This window comes from Aricia agestis, chromosome 9 (genome assembly GCF_905147365.1).
Source record: "Aricia agestis chromosome 9, ilAriAges1.1, whole genome shotgun sequence".
In the NCBI taxonomy this organism is placed as follows: Eukaryota; Metazoa; Arthropoda; class Insecta; order Lepidoptera; family Lycaenidae; genus Aricia; species Aricia agestis.
The window spans coordinates 6,956,292-6,963,306 of NC_056414.1; positions in this window are offsets into that span (position 1 = coordinate 6,956,292).

Here is a 7,015-nt window from a genome sequence, read left to right on the forward strand (position 1 = left end):
GAATACCAATGATAGAACGAGGAATTGTGTGACTTTATTTTAAGTAGGTAGGTATATTAGCGAAAAAGTAAGATATTTATAATTTAATTTAAAAACCATTACTAATAGTGGTCTCAACCAAAGTAAAGTTTATTATTTCTGTACTTATCAATACAATTTTACTATATTATTTTAATATTATGAGAATCTTCGAATATAGATAATATTTTATTGTTTTGCAAAACAGTAGTCACAAATAATAATATTATATTAAATAACAATATTTTAAAAACATTCCGAGTGCCTTAAAGTAAGACGTGATTATTACATTTAAATATAAAAAAATATGTCTATACAACTACAAAGCCAAATATATTTACAGTGGTTGAAAGGAAAATATACATTTATAATAATTGATATGTTTTGTTTCATTTGTCAATGATATCGTAAAAAGTTTGCTGTTTAATAGAAAACCATGAAAAAACCCAAAAAAATGTAATTAATACTTATTACCATAGACAAAGGAAAATTACATAATAATTAAATGTTACCTTTACCTGTTAATTACTAACTAGCTATTTGACCGAGCTTTTCTCGGTATTCGATAAAACACGAATAAAATGATATTTTCTAAAAATGTTTTCTAGCTAGATCGATTTATCGCTCCCAAACCCCCTATATATTAAATTTCATGAAAATCGTTGGAGCCGATTCCGAGATTCCAATTATATATATACAAGAATTGCTCGTTTAAAGATAGAAGATTACCTATCGATATTTAATATTACGTAAAACCACCTGTTATTTTTTCATAGCCATCGTAGAACTAAGTTTTGTCTACCTAAGAATAGAAATAACAATAGACGTTACGTTATAAGTATATCATTTCGTAACTAACACACAAACAATACTATGGGCACATTGTTTTGGCTGAAATAAATGTTTTCATTCATTCATTCATAACAGTTGTACAGAAACAGTACGATAAATATATAAAGTTAGACAGTTCACTGAGGTGTTCATCTAAATAAAAAAAAATTTTTCATACACATCACGTGAAGACGAGTTATGTGAGAGAAAAGAGAAAATTAACATTAAATTAACCAGTTATTAACTTTACATATTGTAGGGACTTAAAAACATAATTCGCCATTATCAACTCATTAAAATGTTACAACTCAGGACATAAGTTTATTTGATATGTTATCATTCTATAAAAATAAGACACTGTAGAAACATATTATAATATTATGTATAGGCCTACCAGAATCTGATGGTAAATTTTGACGGCAGATTTTCAAATAATATCCTTGATCATTGGTAAAATTTTCATATTAATTGCATGTTTCACACACAGAGTAAGCCGCTAATGGAAAAAAAAGGATCAAAATCAATGATATAATAATAAAAAACTCAAAGAAGAAGAACTACTACTACTATTTTAAGTAGAATATCATTGATCCAAATGTTTTATTCCTATTAGCCCGGTATTGCTAGAGTCAATAATTTATTTTCTCACTTTTTGCCATCAGATTCTGGTAGACCTACTAGGAGTATATTATATAGGTTACTCTATGACATATACATAGGCTACCAACATCAATACTTCTTTACGTCGGGTAAAAAGATACAATATGATGCAATCATCATTCATAGACATCGTGTTTCACATGAGTCCGATTCATGACGAGTGACGACGCGATAACACTATCGTGGGTGTGTTTCAGCGTCACAGTGTACTCATACCCTAAATTCGTGATAAAAGATAGCGATAATGTGCTAAATAAAGCATAAGATTCATAGCGTGAGTCGGCGGTTTTCATCTGTGATGCGCGCCTCGTGATCTTAGCTACAATGTAAACACATCTTGATTATCTATTAATACCTTAATTGACTTGATATAATGGATCATTTCCTGAATCTGCTGTAGGAATATCGTTATTAACTACTCATTACATTAAAGTAATCATATTATATCGCTAAATAACTAGCTAAAAGCCGAACTTTGTGAGGGCTCACGTCGTCACACCTTGAGTGACTGGTGATAACTGATAACACAATTTACGTAATATAATAAAATACATTAACTGACTGATGAATGATGATAGCACGTCTACATATAAATAAAAATAGTTTTTCCGTAGTGTTGAACTGGGATATTCCTACTAGGGCTCGCTTCGCTCGCCCTGATAAATTATTTGTTGTTTTTTTTGTTGTTGTTTGTATAAATTAAATGTTAGATAACCAATAGTTTTCTCCATCTCCTCCTCTCTCGAATTCCACTTCTTCTGGTGTGGGATGGATAGGAATTTTGCCGTCAAGAAATTTAATCCTATCATAGGATTTAATTTTCTTGACGGCCTGTGCGTAAGACCATTTTGGTATGAGTTCTCGGAAATCAAAGTTTTTCATACATCGTCTGTCATTTTCATGGAAAAACGAGTAAAGCCCAGCATTGTTAATGTGAGCTTCTTGTGCCCATTTTCACCAACCGGTCCCTGTCTCAGGAGTAAGGAAGCCCACGATGGTCAAACGCAGGTGAGCACGAACGGGGCATTATATTCGTCTATGATTGCTCTGATCGACATACATAGATTGTTCATTACTGTAGGCACTGCACTGCTATGCGATCGTTGTTTCAGATTATACAGTATACTCTTCAGTAGACAGGGGCTTTTAGCTGGCACATTAGCGTTGATGTGATTTGTGACAATATACCTTTATATTCTTTTATATTTGAAGTTCCCCAATTTAATGAAAATATTCAATTTGACCTTACAATATTCCCGTCAGTCGACACACATGGTCGTGAATCACGACTCGTGATCATTGACATTAAACGGTCTTTTTGTGTATTGTGTATTTCTCATTGCTATGTTCCATTATGTAGCGATATGTGGTAGACTACAATCAAGGCTACAGAGCCTTGATTGTAGTCTGCGATGATGGTGAATATATAATATTCACCATCATCGCCGACACGAAGTCATATACTTAGCCAATTCAGTGGAGCTGGAGGTAAGATATCTATACATAATATGAGATAATGACTTAATATTCATCTGGTTTTACTACCATTTAAAGCCTTTAAGCAGTTGGTCTTTGAGTTACTACTTACTGCAGAGGTCCCAGCTTTGGAGGGAATTTCCTAAACATGACAATAACAAAGTAGTTATTTGTACTAATTGTGTTTAGGGTTCCGTACCTAAAGGGTAAAAACGGGACCCTATTACCACAGTATAAGCAATATAACATAGGGACTAATATTGCTATACAGTGCTATTACTAAGACTTCGTCTGTCCGCCTGTATATAGCTAGACTTCTGAAATTTTCACAGATTGTGTATTTGTGTTGCCGCTATGCAAAAATAGCAAAAAATCACGTTTGTTGTATGGGAGCCCATACAACAAACGTGATTTTTTGCTATTTTTTGCTCGATATCAGTAACGGCAATACATAGGCACTTGAAATTTTCACAAAATACCTACTCAGTTTTATTTATAATTTAATAATTTATTATAATATAAAAATATTAGAAATAATCAAGGGTGGCTTTTTGGCTTTTCCGCAAAAGTAAATAATAATTTTATTATTCCTTTACAGTAAAGATTTGTTATAGAGTGTAGGTGTGGGTCAGAGAGAAGTCTAAATGTTAATACAGGAAAGGTAGAACCATAGAGGAATAAATGGTCTCGTGTAAAACGTAAAAATGAAAGTGCCTACGTCTTGTTTATTTTTAGCATTTTCAATATAAACGCTTCAGCCATTTCCAAGTAACAATAAGGACTCTTAATGTCTCAAATTCCGTACTTTATTACCGTAGGATATAAATAAATATGAAAATGAAATTTTTGTATATGCATGAAATTTAATATGAATGAAGCTGTTCAGAATCAATGAAATTAAACAAAGGAATTTACTTTGAACAAGTAAAATAGACATAATACAGGGAAAAGGTGGTAATGTGGCCCCTGCTTATAATATATTGCCCCCCTTCAATATTTTAATGTTTTAACAACGCTATCCAGTATAATTTTGGTGGAACGGGATGCTCGCGGCATGCTACTAATTTAGCACCATACAAATCCAACAGAGGCTGTCAAGTTCGATTGTCATTTGATCGAGTTTAAACTTGCGACCGGTGAAACTTTTAAGTGTCTGTGATTTTATTTCGATAGTTGAAGAGCCATACGTACAGAATCAAAATTTTGACTAATGGGCTATGTAGACTGTGGAGGCTCCAAAGGCGACTATTACATTTATGATTTGTGCCGTTAAGTTTCACTTTTGCAGTATATTAATTAATGTGACATCCCCGGGGGGTCACATTACCATCACTTGATCTCAAAATACCAAATGTGATTGATTAAGAATAATTAAAACTTTTATCCTGCACGAGTTTTATTTTTTGGAGATCGTTGAAATAATAGGCAGATATTTCTAGGAATGAAACTACCACATCTTCAAAGCTCACTAAAATATAATATTTAAAAATGCGTGTTCACAAAATCTACATCTAGCTCACATCTAGCTGTGGCTGAATCCTTAAAAATAATTTCCAACAATTTGTCAACCAACTGTCATCCGTACATTTTTTTCCTCTCCAGCCTTAAAATAAGCAATAGTGTCATAGGCTACAAACTGAAATTATCAGATTTAAATAACGATCATTAATATTAATGAAAATTAAACTAATAGGTGCGACCGAGACGCCACACCACCCCACGCCACGGAGAAAGCAAACCCCGGGGGCAAACTAATCAAATAATCTGAACCGCACTTGTCTGCCAGACCTTGTTTTGTAAGGTTGTTTGGGCAGATCAGTAGAAGGTGAAGGCTGAGGAGATGAAGTAATTGTGGATGAAGGAATGACAGGGTCAGGAAAAGGTAGATTTGGAGCTACAGAGGAGAGAGGGTCATCCTGAACTATGTTATATAGCTCCCACACCGGTTTCGGTGACGGTGGCCGGTTTCATTGAAACCAGGCCAGCTACGCAGGAGTAATTTATAGTGTCCAAGTGTGTGCGCAGTACACAAGAGCACTCTCTATTCCTTTACTCTCAAAACCCAGTGGGACGGACGACCGACACGACTGGCGAGAGATCAGGCGCAGGACCGACTTTTTACATGCCCATCCGACGCATGGATCATCTTACTTGTCAGACAATCAGGTGATCAGCCTGCATTGTCCTAACCAAACTTGGAAATAACATGTTTCCAACGCGGGAATCGAACCCACGACCTCCGAGTCAAGAGCCGCGCTCTGTACCACTAGACCACGGAGGCGTCAATCTGAACTATGTACGCTGGTTTTATTCGGTCGACACTAACAGTGACTGATTTTCCCTTGATAGAGACCGTAAGGGTCTTACCGTCGGCAGACCTATCCAGAATTTTAAATGGTCCGCTATACGGTGGCTGAAGGGGTCGACGAACAGCATCATCTCGTAAGTAGATATGCGAGGCTGAAGCTAGATCCTTGAAAATAAAATTGGATTTATTCCCGTGACGAGAAGCAGGTGTCGGTCGAATTGAAGACATATGCTGGCAAAGGCGCGTCACGAAATCAGCAGGATCGCTGGAGGCAACAGGATGAAGAGGGGGAACTACTAATTCGCCCGGAAGACGCAGAGTTTCACCATAAAGCATCTCCGCGGCAGATGATACAATGTCCTCCTTAAAAGCAGAACGGATGCCCAACAGTGCCAAGGGCAGGGCAATAACCCAGTCGCCACCGTGACACATAATGGAAGCCTTTAACTGTCGATGAAATCTCTCGATCATTCCATTCGCTTGCGGATGATAAGCCTCCTTTGACCCCGAAATGCCGGTGGTACCAGCAAAGTGTACTTGGAGCTGGTGAGTTCGCGCGGGCGTTCTTAGATCTCGACCTATTCCAGTTGCGGACACGGGATTGAGATCGGTCACGTAAGCAGAGAGCATTGATCCGTTTGCTAATTTCTCGGTTTTACCCATCAAAGTGACCAAAAGATCCTGCGAAGAAGGAAAGGAGGGTAAAACGCTGGCTGACGGCGCAGCTGTAAAGAACACTGCCGAAGGTCCTAGATTAGCTAACTGTTGTGACAAATCCGGCTGAAATGTGTCACCTTCACCCTCACTGTCTGCCATATTGAGAAAAAGGAATAACCAAAACCGCGAGAAAAAAAAATTGTGCACCAAATATGTTCCAAGTTAATATACAAATGGTAACTTACAAACTAATATCTTATTAATAAAAATAAAAATTAAGTTTTTCACAAACAAATATTTACAAAGGAAACATTATTTCCCGAAAACAGCATTCAAAATTTCAAACACACAAAGAAATTCAAAAATTAAAAGAAATGTTAAACTAAAGGCAATAATTCAACGTCTGAATTATTGCCTTTAGTTTAACATTTCTTTTAAATGAACAAGAAGTCCCATAATGTATTTTTGAGCTTCTGACTGGGCGTCTACTTTTTAAATAATGCTTGATAAACAAAGTGGGGGGCCACATTACCTCCTTCTCCTATATTATTATGTAGAGTTTTCATGATAACTTTTTCATATAATTAAAATATAATTGGAATCTCGGAATCGGCTCCAACGATTTTCATGAAATTTAGTATATAGGGGGTTTCGGGGGCGATAAGTCGATCTAGCTAGGAATTATTCGTGTTTTATCGAATACCGAGCAAAGCTCTATTATAATTATTATACAGGACAATAATATGTAAAAAAACGAAGTGATAATTGATACTTTAAGGTGTGTTTGTTGAGTCCCCCTGTTTAGAGTTCACTGTGAAAGAAACAACGCTGAATGAGTATTCTTTTTGTGATTCGAATGGGCAAGCACCACAGCGTCATGAATTGGCCCATACAAAAGATTAATATGGAAAATTACGAGTACCATCTGGCATACAGATATACTTAGATATGAGAAATAATGGAAACATTGATATAAATTAGGGACAAACTCAGATATTTTCTATGTCAGCCTGCCTATCGACATGCTATCCGTGCTGGTCAAATCACCCTTGACCAATTTTCCGA